General features: G+C 45.6%; 1 protein-coding gene across 1 annotated transcript in view; it reads left to right on the top strand.

The window, feature by feature from the left end:
• The first annotated feature begins 366 nt into the window (after window positions 1-366).
• LOC131272806 (protein grainyhead) overlaps window positions 367-23,358 on the top strand; it is a 68,804-nt gene continuing 45,812 nt past the window's right edge. Inside the window, exons 1-2 of the mRNA XM_058274666.1 lie at window positions 367-679; window positions 9,170-9,286. The gene's annotated coding sequence lies outside the window, so the exon portion shown is untranslated. The remainder of the gene's footprint in view (window positions 680-9,169; window positions 9,287-23,358) is intronic.

A 23,358-nucleotide genomic window follows, 5' to 3' on the forward strand; every position in this document is an offset into this window, starting at 1 on the left:
GGCCATCCGAGCATACGGGCCTTCAGGCTGCCTTCCACAGCCATTTGCTTCATCAGCAGGAGCAACAACACCTTCAACACCAGCAGCAACAGCAGCAGCTCGTGGAGCAACAGCTCCATCAGCACCATCGAGCGTTGTCACCGGCAACATCGGCCGGCTTTGCCCACGGCGGTTTCCCCGGTCTTAGCAACGGCTCGTCCGGTGGAAGCTATCCGGGACTCAACAGCTTCGGCTCGGGCTGTAAGTTCGAATCCGAGCTAAAGGTTTCCCCAGCGCTACAACCACCTGTCCCTTTCCTCCGTCCCCACAGTGTCCAGCGTGAACGCATCGGTGAGCGGGCGGTCGCTGAATCATCCGGTCACTTCCAGCCTGGACGAGTACGTCGACATCCTGCAAGTGCAGCAGCTACTGCTCGAGAACTCTACGTCGGTGTCGACGTCCAACGGGGGCACGACAGTGGCGAGCACAACTACGGCATCTCCCACATCCACCACCAACACCACCACTACCACCACCAGCACACCCACTAGCACTAGCACGTCCTCCTCCGCATCCTTTTCCCAGCAAATCGTTCCGTCCCCGTCCACCAGCACGTCCTCACTGTTTAATGCTAAATCACGCCCGAAGGTGAATCTCCAGAAGGCAGCCGAGTTTTCGTCGGCAGCAAACCAACTGCAGGGTAAGTTCTGCCCGACACTAAGATAGACTTTTTCCTTCGGTTTGTTCCCAAAGTGGTGCTATTAAAAACTAGTGTCGGTAGTAGTAGTTTGTGTAATAGACCATAATAGTAGAGTGCCATTAAATGTAATAGACAGGATTTTGGCTGTTAAATGATGTTGTGTTGAAGTACGTATAGGAAAAACTTCGGGAATACCCATGGGTCAAAAAAATGTTTGATGCTATAAGCTTAATTTGCCTGCTTGTAAGCTAGTAGAAACCTTTGAAATAGTGTATGGCCAGATGATCACAAGCAGGTTAACACTGCGATAGATCTAACAGCACTTTTAAACGGTTTAAACTTGACGCTTGAATCAACGTCAAATTAATGTAAAGAGTTCAAATTTAACATTTATGAAACACAATTACAGAGTTTGCCACCTATGTTCAGCTCTAACCCACCGATGATTGAAATAGCTCATCAACTGTTGTCTCTAAAGCATGTGGTATTGAAATAGCTCATCGACTGTTGCCTCTAACTCATCTCATTTTGTCTCTAACTCATCTGACTTTGTCTCTAACGCTTCTGGGTTTGTCTCAAGCCGAAAACTGTGGAATAAACAAAGTAATTGTGGTTATGATACGTTGTAGAACTCCAAGAACAATAAACATTATCATTTTTGTATGCTTTGTATGCCCAGATGAGTTAGAGACAAAACGAGATGAATTAGAGGCAACTGTCCATGAGCTATTTCAATACCAGTTGCTTTAGAGACAACAGTTGATGAGCTATTACAAAATAACGTGCGTTATTATCGTCCAATTTTGTTTGGAAAAATATCGTGGAACTTTTAATTGAGTCATGAATATTTCCCAAAAGATCCGTTCAATGGACTTGAACTGCTCCATAAAAAACTTTTTGACTACCACGGACTCACACAGTTTAATTCCATTGGAGATCGCGTGTTTGCCTAAACGGAACAACCCTTTCTCGTTGGCACATGAGACGAGAGTTGTTTTCGGGCGAAATCTTCCCATCCAGTTGGACAGAGTTGCCAATGTTGCATGTCTCTCTGGCGTCTGCCTCCTTGCAGGCAGGCGAAGGACCCAATCCACCGCATGTGTGCACACCACGGTCAATCAAGGTCCGCAATGGTTCAGAGTTCCGCTCGCCGACCGCTTGTAGAAAATCCGTTTCCGCACGCGAGCAACAGCCATTCCCGGTCGTCTCCCGTCCGTCCGCTTCCCATAGCCACAGTTTCGTCATGTCAATTTGTGCTAAATTTATTAATAAAACTAGACACTTTTATCATTAAGTCCATTAGCGTTATCGTTTAATTAAAGCCCGTCGCCTTGCGCGGCTCGGACACCACCGGTCCGGCCGTTTTGCCACGAGTTACCGAACGATTCGACCGATGTGGAGTGCAATTTTTCACCGATTCGCCGCCGACAGTCAACGTGCGGCCAGTCCGAAACTGGATCAGTGATCGTGACGACGATGATGATACGACGCGACAGCAAACACGGGGTCTGACACCACCACCCGGGCCAAGGTGGCCGCTGCAAACCGTCAGCTGTCTTGCGGGCAAATCATCGGCAGCAGCTGTAATGAGAGTTGTTTTAGTTGCGAAAGTCGTTGGTTTTTCGCCACCTCTGGGTTGGTTCGTTTCGCAAGAATGCGATCGAGCGGAAGGAGGGTAGTAAAGGTGATAGTAACCATTTTCATGACGTCTTTGGAAAGTACACCAAGTTTCAAATCACATTTCACAACTCTTACCAATAGATCGATCTCGCGTGCGGGAGCGTCTAATTGATACATTTTGATTGAATTGTGTTACGCCATCGCATGAGTAGAAAACTAATTACGGGAACGGCTTATTTCAATTAGCCAATTTCTCACACACGCCATCCTTACGATTGAGACAGAAGTGGCTGCTGTTTCGGTAGCGATGCTAGGCATTCCTAACCCTGCGTGCTCCTGTCGTCCGTGGTCACACGCACCAACGGAATCCATTGACTAGGTCCATTAGAAGATATCCCACTTTGATCGATCCGTTCGCAAGAGATGGGACTTTCGTCTCCGATTCTCTGGCGTGGATAGCCCGAGACTCTGCAGCATTATCTAAGCAAACGGAACCTTGACCACTGCAGCATAGAAGTGGAGCTTAAATCCACCCGATTTCGCTGGCGCTGACGCTGGCACCCTTTTTGACACCGAGGTTGAAGAATTGCATTACCGCTGCCCACGACTTTGTCTATACAGTTTAATGTAATTTCAATGTTTTTCGACTCACGCCCGTCTCAAGAGGTCCCTCCCCCGCCCCCCGAGCATGCTCAGTTGGTCCCGGGGGCTACGCGCTGGACGTAAAGTAACCTGCGCTGAGCCACCGGAGGCACGAGATTCCGGGGGACGCCACGGTGCCAGGAGACGCCATGCCAGACACTCGTCACCTGTTGAATGCGTTGGCATCCCCGGCGCTGATTGCATGTCGCGTTGAATGTTTTATTTCTCCGCTTCTCGGCTTATTTGCGTCCTCGCTTCCCTCCCCCCTGTTACACCGTAGTCGTGCGTTTCTTAGCAATTTTTTCCTCAATCCTTTTATTCGGGCTGCTTTCCACTTTTCCTAGCCTGGCCAGCCACTTGCCCCGAGCTCGAGCACGATACAAGGTGTCCACTCGAAAAACCCACCCGATATCGCAATATAAATCCGCGTGTGTTTGTGTGTCTCCATCCGCCCGGGTGACGTTCGATTTTTATTATTTATTAGCAACCGCAAGGAGACGGTCGCGTTAAAGCCAACGTGCCTCGGCGCTGGCCTACACACACGCCACGCGGTCGTCGAGCTCGTGCTCGAGTTTTTCCGAGCGCCCGTCCGGTGCGAGACATTCCGATACGGCAGCGGTATCGGCCGGCACCGACCGGTGGTGTTTGCTCATAGATGGCTTTTGATTTATTGGCCGCCATTGGCTGGCCGCGTCACCCGGTTCGCCGTACATGTAGGATCCGATGTCCGATAACTTTCGAGGCTCTCGGCTGGACCCGCAGCCCGGAGCCGATCCTTTTTCGCTGACGCAATCGCGACTGGCGTCCTTTGGGGTGTTGGGGCAATGTGGTACACGGGTTTTTTTTTTTTTTTTGACAGAATTACAACATTTTATGCTACGAACCATTTTTCACTGGTTTTATGTTCAATTTGCTTCTTAAACACTTGCCATTTTGTACAAACGGAAAGCCACATTTAACTGTATACTTAAAAATTTGAACTAAAGAAAGTCTTATACCTTTTTGAGAAAGTAGTAGTGTTCCAAAAACCTATGTTTAGAGACTTAAAAACGGTCACCAAATCAAAATTTAATTCCAATTCGTAGCGAATATTTGTGGTAAATATTTTGGTACATCCTTGATCATGTATATTTCCACATCGCTTACCTTTTACAGCAAGACTTGGATGAAACTCATCCCAAAACGCTCGTTGGGCCATTTTTGTTTCGTTCGTTCGTTCCGGTACCAAGGTCATCAATTATACATGACCGAAGGAGTGTACGAGGGAGTTTTTCGAGACGGAAACGTGTCGTCTACAAAAATTACTATGAAATCAAGAGTGACGACCATATAAAAATCCACAGAAACATGCGATGGTCCCTCGACTACATGCAAGCCGTTGCATCGGGGAGAGTAAAGTTAATTTTTATTTCATCCTCGTTCAGTTAACCATCACCATCCCAATAGAAGCCCGGTCCACGGGTACGGGGGAAGCGTAAAATGCATTCTTCTTGCGCCAACTTCGTAGCGACGGGTTTTGTCGTAGCATTTCACCGAACGGACACAGGGGTCGCTAATTTATTTTCACGCACGTTAAACTGTCTTCCTTGTTTGTCAATCGGTCTCGTAAAAACAGCAGCAGTTTTAAAATGGCTGTAAAGAATAAATGGACGCTACCCCGCACGCCCGAGCCGAGGGAGCACGACGTTCGGAGGCCAAATTCTTCACCCGAAACCCCAAGCACAAGATGTCGCAACACCGGAAGACGGTGCCGCACTCCAAGTGGGACGCTGCGGGTGCTAATAAGCAGCAAAAATAGCCCTGAGCGCTGAGGCCGCGAACAATGCAGCGGAGAATGAGATGAGCCGATGCGAATAACGCTCCATTAATCACACCCAATCGGGTGGCGGGGTCCATTTGGCGGCGATGGGTTTGGGTCCGTGCGGCCCCGGAGCGAGGGACAGATTTTCGCTGCACCGCACCGTCATTAATAATGATTTTGTTTTAATGTGAATCATCAATTTCGAGGGAATGGTTTAAAATGTTGTAGGGTTGGAAGAGCAAATGCAAGAAATAGTTCAAGCAGTTGCAATCTTGTGCGAAGGTTGAAACTGTTATGCTTCACTTTCCGTTGCAATAAGACTAGCCATATGAGGGTTCGGAAATATTCCTTTATTTAAAAAGGTGGCAATAAAATCGAGCGGAAAACAAAATTAATTTATTGTGCGTTCAGAAACAATAAATACAACCCATTAATTTGAAGTTTTCTTTTTAATTTAATTTTAATGGGAGTTTCAGTGCCTCCCAAGAACGCTAAAATATATCTCGGTGGAATGAAGAATTACGCCGGGGTGCAGATTGTGTCGCCCGCGAGACGCGAGATTCCCTTTTCCTACCTCCTCTCTCTTCTTGGGCTCGTGCGAATCAACAATGTGGCTGCACTCCTCAGCGCACACGCACAGAAGCCAACCAACGGAAGCGAACATGGTTCGACCGTCGGAGGACGCATCGACACGCGGACCCAAAGGTGGAACTGCATGTTTCGTCGTCGCACGTTCAGCCGAAAGCGTTCCCTTTTGCGTGCCGAGACGGGTAGGGCCAAGAGGGGCAAAAACGAACCTGAGGCGAAGGGCGATCGCGGGACGCGCGGAGCCGTGATTTTAAATTATTGGCGACAACACACGACAACGGCATTGACTCGCGCGACGACAAGAAAAGTGACAAATAAATGTTAATAAATTTTAAATACAAATAACGTGGCGTGCCGCCGGCGGCAACGCACACTTTCCTCCTCCCCTCCTCTTATGCGTCGACTTCCCGACTCCCACATCCCTTCCAATGCTAGCGCGACTCAGGTTTGCAAACCTACTGTCCGAGTGTGCCTCGCTGGCCGGATTGCGTCCAGAAGAGGTTCTTTTATTTTGCCCGGCACACGATCACAGTCCTGATCGATCCTGGCCGCGTAACGAACGTCCATGGCCGACCGAGCTTGCAATGGCGAGTTTTCCCTCGTCTGTGGCATGGTCTGGAGGAGACCAGACGCAAACCCACACGGGAAATGAGGGACGGGGTGAGGTTTATGCACCGATTTTGATTGCCTGTCGTCTGGGGCTTGCGTTGAGATTCGGGTTTTTCCTTTTCTTTCGCTGTCCGAGCGTATCGGAACGCCACTGCACCACTTAAGGTTCAGCATGATCTCCACCGTTCGTCCAGCAGCGACTCAAGAACATCGTCGACAACGACGACGACGACGACGACGACGACAACTTGATGATGCGCGGACGCGTTCACGATAATGGCCGAGCGAACGGGGAACGCGGGGATCGCAATGGCCGCGCGACATAAGTAAATGAAGATTTGAAATGAAATTCGATCAGCGAGCGAACGAGCGAGTTTGGCGCAGGAAATGGAATCGAATGCTTGGCCCGTGGGCGCAGGGCATCGGGCAAGTGATTGGGCGAACTGGTGCGGGGATGCGGGGGATTGGCGTTTTCTTATCCCCTCGTGTCGTGTCGATTCTCGGCACGGGTGTCAAACCACGCCTGGCGACGATGACCTGGCCTGCCCGCGACGTCTGACGACGCGTGGCGTCCCCGAGTGCGCTGATAATGGCAATGAGGATTTCCATCATACCGTTCGGCGTGTCGGGACGGGATGGGGTGACATACAGTGGAAGGGCAGACCAACAAAAAAAAATAAACCAAAAAACAGGCACCATTAAGCTGACGGCAATCAGCGTGATGGCACTAATAAATTAATACGGCGAACAAGTGTATTAATTAGGATAATCAACCGCGAAGGACTCGCCGATTGCTTAAGTGTGTTTTAATTTATTTATTGCGAATTATCGGCTGCCAGCCGGGGCCGGGTCGACCTTGGGGTCGGATGCGATCACCTCGGGGAGGGCTCAAACCATTTGAGACCATTGAAAATAAGATAACCCGTGTTCGTCTCCTCGAGGAGCGAAGACGCGGGCCAACAGGTAAGACTTTTGACACCCTTAAGTGCTTTCGCGAGTGCAGCTTGTTGCTTTGGATGAACGATAATTGTTGGGGCAGTGAAAGTAATATTTTGGTTTTTCGCAACAGAGGAGCAGATATAGAATTGTTTCTCAATTACAAAGAAACAAAGCTTCACTGTCCAACATATGAAGCAAGGGTTTATTAAAGCCTTAGCTTCGTGATATATCATTTTAATGATTCAATTACACACCGATGAATTGACACTCAAACTACGTTGTTGAAGATCATTTATTTATTTAGTTTTTGGCGTAAAAATTCCCAATTTCAATATTCTTAGACTTACCGAATGATGAGAATAAGGCACATTAGAGTAACGGTACCAATAGTGGTGCACTTAGTAATGTAACTAATTTATAAGTGTTAAACATACAATATTCAACATAATTGTATCAATTATGATCAAAACACGACTTTTCCTCTGAAAAACAACTATTTTCACCGTAAACCATTAAAAATAAACAAAAAAAGCGTATATTTCTGCCGAGTTGGTTGCTCCTATAATGGTGGCATCGTTCCTATAGTTGTGGTATCGTGTTCCTATAGTGGTGGAAGTACTTGGAAATGACTGAATATATTTTGACTGTGACTTATTTTTGAAGCATATTTCAAACAGAATGGCCAAAATACTCATAAGCCAATGCATTGTCTGGGTCATAGACCAATGCATTTGGCAGTGATTTATAGCCTTAAGGAAATCATGACATACCTGATGAATTCTTAAGAAATCCAGCATATTAGTACAACCTTAGTTAGTTTGAAAAATATTAATTTTGGAGCCTTAATATATAACGGAATGGAAAGGTTTATCTTTTAAACACTCCACAGAAGATCAAAGAACATTTCATAGAAGAACAAGTTTCTCCATAGTATTTATTTCGTCGTAGAGTTAGCAATTTATTCGACTACATCCACTACTGGTACAAGCACTACTATAGGAGCACTTACCCTAATGCTTCTTTACATTTAAACCACATCAAAACAAAGTGTTCTAATGATTTGTTAAAACTCTGATGTTCCATTATGAACCAGTACCTAAAACCAATTCAAACAGTTATCAAAAAGATGAATGTTGACATTAATATCAGAGGTCTATAACCGTTTAACGTATTCCACGACCATTATACGATCAGCAAGTTTAAACACGAATCTAAACGAAACCCATTAGCTAGAATTATCCTCCTAATGAAGCTCACATGCGAGACTTCGAAAGCATCGACACAAGAAGACAAGTAACGCCCGACAGCATGCGCAATCAACTCAGGAACAGAAAATTCTTCCTTCATCCGACTAGATGTTGGCGATCCTCTTAGGACACTAAACGCACAAACTTCTCACACAATAGATCCAAATAGATTCGGTCTAGCCCATAACTTCTAGGCCGGTTCCCCAAATAAGGAACCCCTGCCGGATCGACCAGAAGAAAATAAAGAGTGTTTTGGTATAGGCCTCCAATTCTTCGGAAAGCTGGAAACGCTATGAAAAACCCACGCCCGTGACTGGCGGACTTGAATCCGTTTTTGGAAGAGACAAGTATTCCTTCAAAATCATTTCCAAGGTCCCTCAACTCATTCTCTGCGGAGCACGCGGAGGGCCCGTGAAGTTTCTCTTCCTCGGGGATTCTAATGGAGGTTCGGCAAAGTTGTCCCGTCCATTCGAACCAAATTCGGGAACTTGCCGCATGAGCATGCAGGATGCGAGGCCATTGGCTTCCCAAGAGGACCCGGATACGACCGTTAATGAACCCGCGCCGTTGTAGTTTGACGAGAATTCTTTCCCCCCTCGGCTTTCATGTCTCTCGTGCGAAACAACACTTCCAAAATGGCCGACGGTGATCATTTGGGTACGAGTTGTATCTGGCCATAGGGTGTTGTTTGTGACTGCGAGATGATTTCCCAAACAAAAAAACACCGCAAAGGAAGAAAACCAAACGAAGAAATCGTACTTCCATCAAACGTTTTGCTGGTGATTGTTTCGTCCGTTTCGTTGTCCTTTGCTTCATGACCCCATCTTGGTTTGGTATCTCACGATCGTTTGCCACACGATAGCTTAAAATCAAAATAATAAAAATGTTGTAAAAACATTCTGCCCGCCTCAGCCGCGTTAACATCGAACCACCAAGAAAGTAACGCTTTTAGTGCCTTTTCTCGTCCCGTTTCTCCTTCCTTCCGGCGGGGGATAGCAACTCACCTGCCTCATCCATCCATCTCTGTTTCTGTTTTCCTTCCAGGCGAATCACCCTCCAAGCGACTTCTCTTTGATTACCCGAGCCCATATTTGTATGGTAATTATCATCCGTCGCCGAGCGACGATCTGGTCGCTCTATGGTTTGGAAGTAACGGAACAGGTTAGTGCGAATACATTACCCACCGCCGGCGGCCGCCATTTTGTTCGACCCGACTGGCCGTCGTGGCCGCTGGAAACACAATCCCTTTGACGCAACACTCGATTGTTCCACGAGAGAAAGAAACATGTTGCTCATTTTGATTTCGACACATTCGACATATATCAATGGTATATACAATTTCTCGCTATTTTCGATAACGTTAATTACTGCAGCGTCTGATACTAGACACTTTGACAGGCGTATAGTTTATTTCCGTTTAAAGTGAAGCATAATGCGCCTCCATTCGTACAATTAATTTCAAACAGATGACGTTACATTGCAATGAATCCTTAAAATAAATTTCTGTTTACAAACTAATGTAGGTGGAAATGGAAAGATTCGGTCGAAAAATAGCATTTCAATACGTAGGCATAAAACGCCTAGTTGAATGTCTTTTAACATTCTTGTAATTAGATTTATCTTCGAGAGAACACAGCAAGACATACTAAAACGATGTGAGTAAACTCTGTCTGGTCGATGGAAAATGTATACAACGAATTATGTGGAATAATTTGGACGCCTTAAAAATTGCTCAATCACAATCTGGTTATCATTGCACCGCATGTATAGCAATCATCTGAAAATAGTAATGATGCTATAAGTGCAGATGTGAAATTCAATTGCATGCCATTGTAGGTTGCTATTAAACCTCCTACAGAAACCAGTATGTTCATAAGAAATTTGAAAACATTAACATGGCTCACTAAATATCGTATGATTTCAACGCAAACTGAAACATGGTATGTGGGAGTTTGTGAGAAAAAGCAAGCTTTACCGCATGAAGTAGAAAGCTCGTAAACATTTGGCGCTGTTGTGGTTCTTTCTCCTTGGAGGTATAGGTGGCGCACCTGCTTGGAGATGATGCATTTTAATATGATATGCTAATTAAACGACGTCCGAACCTGATATTTTGCCGGACGAGTCCGTCCCCAACGATTCAGTCCTGTATGTAAACATATCGTAACAACGTCCCGTAGTAACCTGCGCATAATGCAACACCGATTCCCGCCCAGCCTAAGAGAACTCGCTTGGTGCGTTGGTTAACGTTCGCGCCCAAAGTGTTCTTATGTTACTTATGTGTACCTTGCTTCTCCCGCTTTTCGGTAACCGAATACCAAAACAATCCCAGCTCCAGTAACGACCACAAGGGTAGATTAGCTCAGGCATTTCGCGCCTTTCCCGCCCGACGTGTCTTTGCAACGAGACTCCGGAAAGGGGAGATTTATGAATGGATAAATCTTATGTCGCGCCGTACGCTCTCATCATCGTTGCCGAGACCGCCGTGGCCGCGTGTGGCGCAAATATGACGCGGGAAAATGGAACCTCTTTCCGGCTGAATGCATCGCTCCAGCCGTCGGAGGTTTGTTTTTGTTCAGGTGAGCTTTTTTCTTACTGTACCTTTCTTCGAGCATGTTTTGCTTAATGTTCGAATGGTATCTTCTGCACCCCGTGCGGTGTCACTTCCGGTGTCGTTTCCGATCGGGTTCCAGCGGGCAAGACTGTACCAGCCAGACCGCTGCTGTACCGCGTTATGTTTCTGCTCGTTAGGAAGCTCCTGGCCCACTCCTGGCGTGGATGTTCCCGCCTTCAATGTTATTTTGATTGCAGTTACGGCCGTGGAGTGAAATAAAACAAAACAGAAGACGGTCAATGGCGCAAAGTGATAGCGCCCCATCGTCGTCGTCAAGCCATAATGAGCTCCAGTGTGCTGTAAGGTTTTTCGTTGCTAAATAAAACAATACCGTCCGTCGGTCCGTCGTTTCAGGCGCGCAACGCAGCCACGTTTCCGGGAAATGCGTTGGCGTGGATCAGCCGTCGGGCTCGCGAGCGGTTCTAATTTCGCGCCCAAACGGTAGCACTCGCTTTTCAGAACAAGTAGCAAGCGTCGCCGTGGGCTTCACCGTGATCGGTTGTTATTTTGCTACTCCCGACAAACTTTCGAACCATTCGTCCTGGGACGCGTTGCGCTGCGAAACGGGAGTCTCTTGTTTTCGTCAGATGCACGGCACTAACCCTGGACCTGGTTCGAAAGCAGCACGGTCCAGACATTTGTTGTTTATATCCGCCCGGCAACGTGATGCCTTCCGGAGGCGTTGAGTATAGTTTTCTTATTCTGGGGCGTGTGCGGCGCGCGCGCGCTCGCCAAACGTCGTCTCATGCTGCGACAGCTTTGGAAGAGGTTTGCTGAACCGTGGGAGGGATTGTCATAAAATTGCATTCTGTCGCGGACACGACCATCTCAACACTCGGCCCATGGCGCGGATGCCTAAACATCTGGCTACGGGAGATGTTTTATTTTCCGTTTTTATTTATTGTTTTTATTCTCTAAAACAGTCGGTTAAGTATACAAGTATACTTAAGATGGGTGCGGGGCTCTTAATGTTTTCCTTCTGTTGGTTAGGAAGTTGATTTGTGTATGGTTATATTTATAAATTCTCGACAGAGTTTCTCAACATTTATTATGTTAAATAATGAATCATACGTGTAATATTGTCCTAAGTGATATAAGCAAACGGGTTTGTTAATTTCCTGTTTAATTTTTACTTTACTTTTTCCTTTCGGACGTCTAAGATTTCTTCTTCTTCTTCTACGAAGAAGAACGTCTAAGAAGTTTTTTTATGAATATTTTTAAGATTAGATTTTGTTTAAAAAATTTTAAATGCTTATTTACAACCACTTTCCCTATTTTCTCTACTCCTTTCGTTTATGTAATCGTTTTATGTAATCAAATCAATTCTCTAAATGATTTGATTGTTTAGTCAATTTGGTTTCATTTTTTTGTGGCAAGGATATACTGAGGTCGATTACATTTTCGTCTGTTTCAACGGCCATAATGTTCTCGCGTTCGGCTCACCGTAATAAAACTACAACCTAGTGATTCCATCAGTCAGGTTCCCATAGAGCTCCAGAAGGCTAAATATTATGCTTGCCTTGGATGAATGAAATAATATACCGATAGGCTGACTTTATAGGCCCGCGGAGTGAGTGATAATGATCTTGTCTTATTAAAATTCATTTTCTACATTCGGGAACACAGTCTAGCATGAATAATATGTTACGTTTGTTTAGTGGGTTTTGTTTTATCATTTCCATCCTGCCCGCACTTAGGCACATCATCAACGGCCGACCACCGGCCCGACCCGTGAAACAATCAAACGAAGCAAATTGATGAAATCCTAGAAGCATTGATTTATGCACATAATGCGCCTCGGATGAGGCGCGCCCGAGTGGGCTTATGGTGAGAATTTTCATGCGTATGTCCGAAGGGAATGTTGGGGAGTCGGTGGTGTGGGAAAAGATCTCACCGATTCAAAGCTCATCTTGGTGAGGTCTTTAATGTTTCCAAATTATTTAATTTTGTTTTGTTTTCATAATCTCCTCTTTTCACTATTTGCCCAACTCGAAAGCGTATTAAGTTTAATCATCCCAAACAAATGCTATTAAATATGATCCTGATGAAATCGCATCTCGCTTTCCCCAAGAGATTATTCATTCACATGCTTGGCCAGTGCTCGATCAATCGCCCGTTTGCGACATCATGATTATCGTCATCATCATCATCATCATCAACATGATCATCTTCGGTGGTTGGGGTATGGATTGGTGGCAAAGAAACTGGCTCAACCGATGGAAATGGTTTCCCTCCCGCATAGTCGCATATCGGGGGGATTATCTATTCCGATTTGACTTCGAACAAATTCGAAGGCAAATGTCAACGGCTATAAATTAAAATGGGAATAAATTTTCTCTATCTCTCACACCCCCTCCCTCGATGCTACCACAACCGAACGATGTTGCCATTTCCCCGCGTACACATGCTCGCCTATTTGGTGATGTTGGGTTCGTCCAAGGCTCGGTAAACGCGAGCTCAAGCTTATTTTCATCGGCCGAAGAATAAACAAAGAAATGAAGCATTTTGACTGAATTATAGCAATCATACGATGCAGACGATAACCCTTTCGATTACTTTTGAGGAAACCAATCCGGTTGATCCGAAAATAAGTAATGGAAGGAAATGATTTCTATCTGAAATAATGACATAAACTAACAGATGTTCCTGTAACTAACTGGATCTAATAGAAAGTGACACCTTTGGAGCTGTTTCCTGTTGCTAGCTATGCTTTTTTAAATCTTTATATGATCCTTACTTTCTGCTTTGTTTGGAAGATGTTTTATTGCAAATCAGAAATGCATTTTTCATATTTTTTAAATGTTACTATAACAGGGGTCCCATCAAAAACAACCATAAGTTTCAAACCAATTTTAACCGATTAAAACCTAGTCACTCTTGCCATATGGTGCGTAGGATAAACCCTCATAAACATGTCCTATGTTTCATCATTACAAGGATTCTTACAAAACCGTACATGTCACAGATTCGACACGTTCGTCCCTAAGTGGATCATATTATTCATCTCTCCAAATAAGGTCAACTTTTGGGTGAACCGTCGGACCAGTTTTGTTTTGCCTCCTACCAACTCTTGCATACTTTGCAGCGAGCAGGTTTATCAGCTCTACATTTATTGCCTACAATTCACGGCGGTCCATTTTAAAAACATCGCGATCGTACGCGTTTTTTGTCCGCTCGTAGTTCGGCAACCATTCCTCAACCATTCTGGTTTTCGATTATACTGTGTTGGCTTGCTCCTAGAAGGACCGGATATAGGTGAAGCGAACTCTAAAATACACTCCTAAAGTGTCAAAGATTTACGCGTCGAACAGTTTTACGAGCGGTCATAAAGATGATCTTCTTTCAACTGTCATAACCGGTGCTGTTAACGTTAGATAAACACAAAGTAAACTAACAGTCAGTCACTTGAGAGACTTTTGCGTTGCATTTGAAATATGGAGGTAGGTCTTAGGTTTTTAATTGGATGGATTATGAAATTAACATTGTTCCATGGGTCTAAAAGGTTTAATCCTTTTCCACTCCCAGGCCTTATTGGATGCACGCAAAATAGTATCATATTACAATCGATAAAATACCAGAATATGTTAAACGTTCTTTCATGGGTTTAATTGCGCACAATTTGTAGCTTGTAAAAACAATTTTCATGTTAAATACAACGAGCAGGTTCAATTTAGAATCGATTCCCCAGCCGTCGGCTTTTGAGCAGCACAACCCGACGGCCATAAACAAGAAGACAACGCATATTTAATCGCATTAGAAAGAAGATAAAGTCCACGGGATTATGCTAATGATGCATTATGTTTATGAGCGAATGATTGAAAAGTAGACAAGAAAAAGAGAGGAAAACAGCCAAATAAATTAAGGGAATTATTTTTTATAGATTAATTATTAGCGTCTGTAAGCGAATAATTCCTACGTTTTACAACTCCACAAGCAACGAACTGCACGATGAAGGTAATTATGAGCAGCGTGCGTACTTATCCGTGCGCCATAGACTCCAGTATTCCGTAGCACTTGAAGCTAATGAAGAGGACGACGGTTCGCCGTAGTCGAGTGTCCCGGTTGCGGAAAGGTTGAACGGGGACACGGCCATAGGATCCGTCGAAATCATAGACCTTCACCGTGAAGTGGCTCATTTGAATGGAGTTATGGCAAAAATCGGAAGACTATTTTACGACTTCTGTCGAGCTGCAAGTGGGTGACATCATGTGCGCCACACCGGATGAAGGCTCGTTTTATCTATGCATACAACGTTGTGAGTTGTGAATATAGCTCAAACCATAGGAAAATCACTAGCTTTTGTATGAGCTTTGCTTCATCGAGGAGATTCTGGAAAATATGAGAGTTTTGGAAGGTATTTAAAAGCATATAGACCACCTATCCGATTTATTGTAAGAGTTATTTTTCAAGTAATACTAATTGAATTTATTTTCTACTTGACAATGTCATGTAATAAAGTGGTTTAAATGTTCAACCATAAAGTACTCATCTCAATTGGGTAAAGAACAAGTAAATTTACGAGAGTACAAAGCTTCTCGGATTGAAGCAAGCGCATGATCGATAACTTAATTCTCCTAATGAAACACTCATGGGAAAGGAGTCGATATTTCAAAAATCAATTAAAACCCACACTGCACGGCATGCAACCAGCACCAGTACGCATCCGCGAATCGAGGTGCAATTAAATCACACCTTCCGCCACCGGCTCGTAGTGTCTTGCAATGCAGCGCTGCATTACTGCATCGTAACCAACCGAGCGGGAACGGCTAAAGACACTGGCACGCGTGTACACAGCCACAGCCGCACATGGAAACGGGCACGATTTATCTAAATGCGCTACAAATCCCACATTATATTGACTTTCGATGTAGTCCACGACGGGTCGTGCGCCCCGGGGTCGGCCACTATCGGAAAACATTTTAATTTTGATTCAATTAATTTCAATATAAATAGCGTGCCTGCTAAATGCATGTCCCATACAAGACGGGGGAGGGGGAGTGTGAGGGGCGGGCGAGGCAGGGTGGCATGTCGCTTCAATGGGGGATATTAATTTCCGTTCGACCGTCCGTACCACGTCCCAGGCCAACTGTTCGCGGCAGTGTAAGTACACATGTTTTCTACTTTCTGCACCGAAGGATCGCTTTCCGGGCTCGAGTGGGAACGTTTTACACTTTTCTTCTCCGACGGTGGCATACCCGGTCTGGTACGAGTCGCATCTCGGACGTTCCTAGGACCTTCCTTTTTCCTTTAGCCGAGCATTACGAGTCGCACCTTTTTTCTTTTTCTCCGGTCAACGATCAACAAACAAACACAACAGTAAATCGCACGAAATTACAGTGCGGTTGGCGGTTGTTGGCCGGGCCAATGCAATTCGATATGCACATATTGGATTAACTTTATTCATATTACTAATCTCATTAAAATTGCATCGCTTCTTGGGCCCGGCACTCGGCGCTTCTTGCGACTGTTGGACCTGCATCGAATGCCAACGAGTGAAGTGCACGTATCGATCCCGGAACGTGATCGAAACACCGTGTCACCTTTGTCGTTTCTTTGTGGGCCCATTCGGCTGTACCTAGTCGTACGCATTGGGTGCAAAATGACGATTAAACTCTACCTTCCTGGTCGAATGAAGCGTACGGATACTTAATAGGGCCATTTAGTGTAATAAAATTGTTTAACACAATTGAGGTATGTTGTTGCCCGAAAAGAACGTATTTTAAAAATGCAAATCAAATTGGTTTAAAACAATACACATGACAGCAGACAACAAAAATTATCTCATTTAATTAGAGTTGAAAATAATTGGGGGTTAACAACAATTTTCATTCCATTACATCACTGAACGATGACTGAAAATGTGTTTTGATTTAAAATACTGATGATTGTACTGAAAACCTTCAAAGGAAAGGAATTTAATAGCCGATTATAAAACCTCCATATGGGAGACTGGCTCCCAGAAGTTACGTAAAAAAAAACCTGGCGCCTCTAGATCCGACAACCTTTTGTCTACAGCCATATTTTTCTCCACGAATCCGATTGATTCCGTTCCGACCGGAAACGCGTGGGACTTGTCATTCAACAAAACATCGGCCCGGCATCTACTGTCTTGCACAAATCTCGAAACAAACTCTAAAATCGAGCTACGACATTGCTCCATCCGAGCGAGGCCCGGCCGAGGCCATCGCGGAGAACAACGGAAACCATCCGCCGTGCGTAGGAAGGGTCACCAGGCGGGTTTGCTGGCGCTGCCTTTGCCTAGGGGACGATGCAGCTCGTTACGGCAAGCGCCACGCAAACGCGGTAGCTCAAGACCTGGCGCAACAGTGGAGTCCCACTGTTTCCGATCGGGTGAAAATGGCGCACTTTTTCTTTTCATCCCCTAATGGAAGGTCCCTCGGTTGGGGCTCGCCCGTCCGCCATCTTCTTGGGTCGGTTTCGTGCCGCAAAAGCAAATGGCCGCCGATCGGCTCCGCTCCGGGCCGAAGGCACGCGCGTCCGCACGACGCCACCGACACCGGTTGTCCAGCGCACACAAAATCGACGAAAAAGCACGCAACATCCGCCCGCGCAACTTTTGTCACCGCCCGAAAGTGGTTCCGGCCAAAAACGGCGGACGGCCGGATCATCCGGACCATTTTCGGCGCGGTTGAACCGCTTTCCTTAATTATCGTCCATACCGGGAGGGGGAAAAAAACGGGTCCGCGGAAGACCGCGGCCAGGGTTTCATGGGAAGCAACATGGCGCAGCCAAAAACAACAACCAAACAAGATACGACCGCCATGCTGTTTTGTTGCTGTTTGGAGTTTCGCTCAAGTTTGGCTCCAAAGATACATTCGAAAAACCGGGTGAAGGCAAGCGAATCGCCTCATTTGAGGTTGAATTTCATGCGATTATTTCATTTGCCGGGCCGAGATCGGCCACCATTGGCGCCGAAATGGGGCATAATTACGCATCGCATCGGGTATAATTATGGGTCGTTTTTCTTGCGTCAAGATAAATCTGTTGTGAAATATGTTTAGCTACTTGACACAGCTTTTACTTTAAATTATTTAAAAGTAAATTATTACAACCAACCGTACAAAGGAAATGCTTTAGTTAAACAATGCGAATTAACAAAATTTTACCTTTTTAAAGGATTGGCAATAAAACCGTTTCCTAGTTGATTGCCTTGCTTGTTTCCTGTTGTTAAGTATGGAGTATTTTGCGCCAGTTTCGGAAGTATCTGTCCACAGTATGAGATACAATTTACCAGTTCTAAAGATAGGGGGTTCGCGACAGCCGAGCGGTAGCGCCGGTTAGAAAATCGGCTCATGAGCGCCGAGGCTCACCACCTCGACGGCGTGGGTTCGAATCCCAACCGAGACCGGACCTTCCCCCTGTACGAGAGGACTGACTATCCACATACACATAGGGTAAAAAAATCGTAAGCCCTTTACGACAGGTATGACCAACAAGGGCGTTACGCCAAGAAGAAGAAGAAGAAGTTACCAGTTCAAGAATGGTTAAGGTGAATAAATAAAATAATCCGAAAAATAATTCAAATCAGCAAAAACCTAACGGGGATTAAGTTGTTGCTATCATGAATCCAAATTGTGGTTAACTAAAACCTGCTCTAGAATCTGCTGGTAATCCTGGATGAAATCGATAATACCGATATTTATACGATTAGTTTAAGTGAACACGTAAGCAAGCACTACAGTTCCAAATTGGAAGTCTTTAGAGGAAACGTGTCAAATTGCTAAAAGGCAATAAAATAGGGTAACTGTACCAATAGTGGTGCACTTAGTAATGTAAATACCAATTAGGTGTAATTTATGAGTGTTAAGAACACATTATTCTACATATTTGAATCGATTATTATCGAAACATGACTTTTCTTCTGAAAAACATCTATTTTCACCGGAAACCATACAAAATACACGAAAAAAGCGTATTTTGCTTCCTAGCCGGTTGCTCCTATTTTGGTGGTATGGTTCCTATAGTTGTGGTATCGTGTTCCTATAGTGGTGGTAGTACGAAAAACTTGAATATATTTTGACTATTACTTTTTTTTAAGCATATTTCAAACAGAACGGTAAAATACTCCTTGACCAATGCGTTGTCATTGAAAAGACTGTATTGTTTTACCGAAATATATCCAATTTTAGTTCATAAAAAATGCTTTGAATATTACAGCTAAAACTAAAGTATATGCTTTATAGCGTATCCTTCGCCCGCTTTATTTTTTCTTTCCTCTGCTTCTTCTGCTGAGCCTTCACTCCAGTTCCGCTTTGTTTATTTTGTAGAAACAGAATAAAATCACTAAATTTACCTGATTATATTGGCCAAAACCGTAATAAAACTAAAGTATACTTGTGAAAAAATCTATGGCTACTATAGGAACAACTTGGGTTTTTGTGCCTATAGTGGCACTATAGTAAAAACTATAAAAATATAATAAAATTAAGCTAAAATGCACTAATTTCGTGTAAATCAATTATATTGGAGTATGTAAGTAGCGAAATCATATAGTTTTAATGATTTTGCAGTGATTTATAGCCTTAAGGAAATCATGATATTTGTTATAGATTCTTAAGGAATGCAGCATGTTGGGACAACCTGTTTTGAAAATATGAATTTTGGAGCTTCTATATTACGGAATGAGATGGTTCATCTTTTTAACACTCCGCAGAAGATCAAAGAACATTTCATAGAAGAACAAATAACTCCATTGTATATATATCGGCGTAGAGCTAGGATTTTATTCCACTACAACCACTATTGGTACTAGCTCCACTATGGGTGCACTTACCCTACCCAAATATTAGTTAAAAAGGATTGAATAACAATTTCACAGGCATTCACCGAACATCTTCGACCTGTCAAAGCATCAGGTGGGTCTCTCTAAGAGAGGCCTTTATCGGGAAGTTGGTGTACGTGTGTTCGTCGGTGTGTTGTGTGTATGATCGGTCGTTGCAGAAACGTGGGCGTCGTTTTAAGCAACCGTAACCCTAGTGCACCCGCCAACGCATGGAAGGGCCCGTCCATCGAAACCAGCAGACGGGCCACGGTTTCATGAATGAAAACTACTCTCCCCATCGCCCGGTCCTCCCTTCACGTCGTGGGCTCCCAAAAACGCTAAACTACGGTGCGTGAGCTTGCGTAACCCAACCGTTCGACCCGCAGCGAAAGGGCCCCCCCATCACAACCGCCTATCTGTCACCATCAATGATAGTGCACCGACGACGCGGAGCCTTACGGTGAATGAAATCGAAGCCCGAACGCGTACGAGCAGGCGCCTCATTTCCATCGACCCCAGATCGAAACCGTTGCCAACACTGGAAGACCTTGCAGCGTGCCGTTTTTATGAATGAACGACCAAGATGGCGATGTTGCGAGGGAGGGGAGGGGGGTTCCGAGGAAGGCTCGGCAAAGCCTCATTTCTGCCACATCTCGTATTCTTGTCCGGTGCTTGCCCCGATATGCAGAGTCCACCACGGAGACGGTGTGCTTTACCTTCGCCAACAAACCGATTTGCCTTCGAATGTGAAACCATTAGTAGTTAGGGGAGATAAAAAAAGCTCTAAAAAAGACGCAGTAGAGTATCACCTGGCACCACTACTAGGTCTGCTTGATGGATGGTGGCCAGTTGTCGCGCCATTTCGATCGCGAGCGTGAAAATTGAGGGCACCGGAGTGACAGCTTGAGCGGCTCGATCGCACAAGAAACCTGCGTCCGGTGCAAACTTCCACTCGGTAGACCCTTTGACCGTGGCGTCACCCACGTCCTGCGGTAACCGAAGGTCTTCCTGAACCGAGCTGCGGAGCCCTCTCGAGCTTTTGGGCGTCAAAGAGCGGAAGCGGGAACAGGGTGTCGTTGCGCCCTCGTAATCCCCCTTCAAGGACCCCGTTCCGTTAGCACCTTACGCGCGCCACGGCTGTGTAACTGTTGTTGTATAATTTATAAACCTCCACCCCTCCCACCGCTCTCCCAACCCATGCCCGGTGGGTGCATCGTTAGACTACCTACGTACGGTACGGGGCACGCTTAGAGCCGTTAGAGCCTGCACGCTATGGGGTTTGCTTTCATTCATGAAAAATATTCATTCATCTTGCATTAAATTGGCAATCGAGGGAGGAGCAAGTGGAGGGGCTGCGGACGGAAGTCACGCCGCAGCTGAAGCTAGCCAGCGACAAATGGCAGTCGCTGCACTATATGGATGATTGCATCGAACCCGCACCCTTCCGTTTCACCCGGGCCGTTCCGTTCACCCTTTGAAATATTCAAATTTTCTCCGGACGACAGATTCAAGTTTCAAGTTTCCGATGCCATCGTTCGGTGTTTGTGCAACGGAACTTCCACCGATTTGTATGCCTCTGTCAGCTCGAGCATATTTAGAAAGAGATGTAATCGTATTCGATGAGCCGCACAACGGTTGCCCGGGGAAACTTCGTTCATCACAAATTTGTCTACGAGTTGAGGGAGAATAATCCGGGGATTAGAATATCATTTTCCACCATTGGTCATTAGTCATCCATCTTGAGAGATCGTTAGATTATCATCTCATCAACATTCTCTCCGGGCGTAAACAGTTACCTGGGACACGAAAGTATGAACGGAATCATCTTCCGTAAGACTCTTTTAAGAGTTTTGAATAACCTATACTGCAAAATTGCTACTAATCAAATTCAAGTGATTATAAGCCAAACGCATTCGTTAAAATTAAATTTGGAATTTTTCTATTCATTTATCCACGATCCTATTCATCGGTTTGTGTTCCTCCGTAAGTATACCAATATGTTTTGCATTGCCTGCGATAAATTTTAACCTTAAAGCTGCTTTAACTAAGCCGCCATCTTTTGCTCGCCCTAGATGGGCCTGGTCGTTTGTCAAATCCACCCGAGGCCCCCGAAGGGAACTGAAAACCGAAACACCTCCGCAAAGTATCGATCACGCTCATCGGATACCCATTTCATATGACGATGCCGATGCCTAGGTTGATGATGATGGTGATGGTGGTGGTGATGGTGATTTCCTCATAACCTGATTTTGCCCGTTGCACCGGAAATGGATGTCGTCATCAAACATCGGTCGTGTCTATCGAAACAGCGAAAGAGCAGCTCCAAAATCCACCGTACGATTGATGGAAAATCCGGGCGCGAGATCGGGCAGATTTAAAATGACGATTTTTATTTCATCGTTCATTCGGTCCGGTTCGCTTTTGAGATAGGAATCTTGGAATTCCAATGGCCAGTCCCATTGAGTGTTACAAACGCCCGTGGGAATGGGAGCCTTTCGTTTCTAGCGCAAATATTTCCCAAATAGAGAAATAGAAGAAGTAATGAAGTGGGTGAGACTGTCATGGATAGTTTCTTCGCAGCTATCAAGATTATGCTTTTATGTCTATATACTCTCTCATAGGTGAGATAGCGCTTCAAACTGATTGGATATTGATCCTTATGCATTGTTTAGAAAGTTTGCGTTTTTCAAGAAGCGTATCTCATTACCATCAATTTTCCAGAATATACGAGAAATTCTTAAGTGAGCTGATGGAAAACGAGACAGTTTGAGGCTTTGATTTTGGTCCGGTGGTTATGTGTTAATTAGCACTCCTCCATAGTTTTTGGGGTTATAAAGCACCCGAAGCGATATGCAAATTTGGCACTTAGACAAAACATTGGATTAAAAGTCAGGCAGTAGCAGAAGCTTTCGAACACATTGGGAACCATCTGCACGAAAAAGAACCAAAAGAGCAAAGCGCCATCTACTATTGCACCTACGCATCGCTTAGTGGCACCTTTGCCTCTGGATACCTAGTCGTTACCCTCCGTTGTCGCCAGAAGGTATAGGCTTCGGAAGTGACTCCCCCGCTTACTAGAGACCCCCCCTCGTTCAGACCCCCCCTTTGCATCCAGTTTGCCTTCACGCGGAAATCCTCTCGCCGTCAAGCTCGCGGGGCGGAACTGAGTGGCTCAGCTCGCGGACTGCCACAACAACAACCGCTGGGCGCTGGGACGAACGGTAGCAGGCATTTCCCAACCCCGAACCGCTTTGTGAGCACCGCCAGCGTTCGATGGGGCGTCCATGTGCGCCTGCCCCGTGCCACGGTGTGCCGGCGTGTGCGTGTACGTGTGTCTTTATGCTGGTGTGGCCACGAAGCTCTAACCACGGCGCGTAGGTGTACACGTGTCTATTTGGTCGTCGTGTGGAGAGCTTTTGCCAGTGCGACCTGTTTACTACAACCATTGACGAGGACGACGACGACGATGGCGAAGGCAGCATAGAGAGTCTACGACGATTCATTCACAAATTCACGACAAGCTGCCTCACAGCTTCCCCCCCGGGACCGACCCACCCAACCCTCGTTTACAACCCTACCGTGCTTGGGCCCACACGATCCACCACCTACACGAAAACGGAACAGCGATGCTGAAGAGACTGGGCTCGGTGGGCCGAGCGAGATGAAAATGTTGGTTTGTAAAACGCGAAAAGAGACTAGACAACCAAGCCAAGCGAGAGGGTGAATGTGACGGAGGTAAGTAATGAACGGGAAAGAGAGGGACGGGGTACCGTTTCTGTTTATGAATGAAACCCACCCCAACCTTCGCGGGCTTTCCGAGAAGGGTAGCCGCAAATGGGT

This window comes from Anopheles coustani, chromosome 3 (assembly GCF_943734705.1).
Source record: "Anopheles coustani chromosome 3, idAnoCousDA_361_x.2, whole genome shotgun sequence".
NCBI lineage: Eukaryota > Metazoa > Arthropoda > Insecta > Diptera > Culicidae > Anopheles > Anopheles coustani.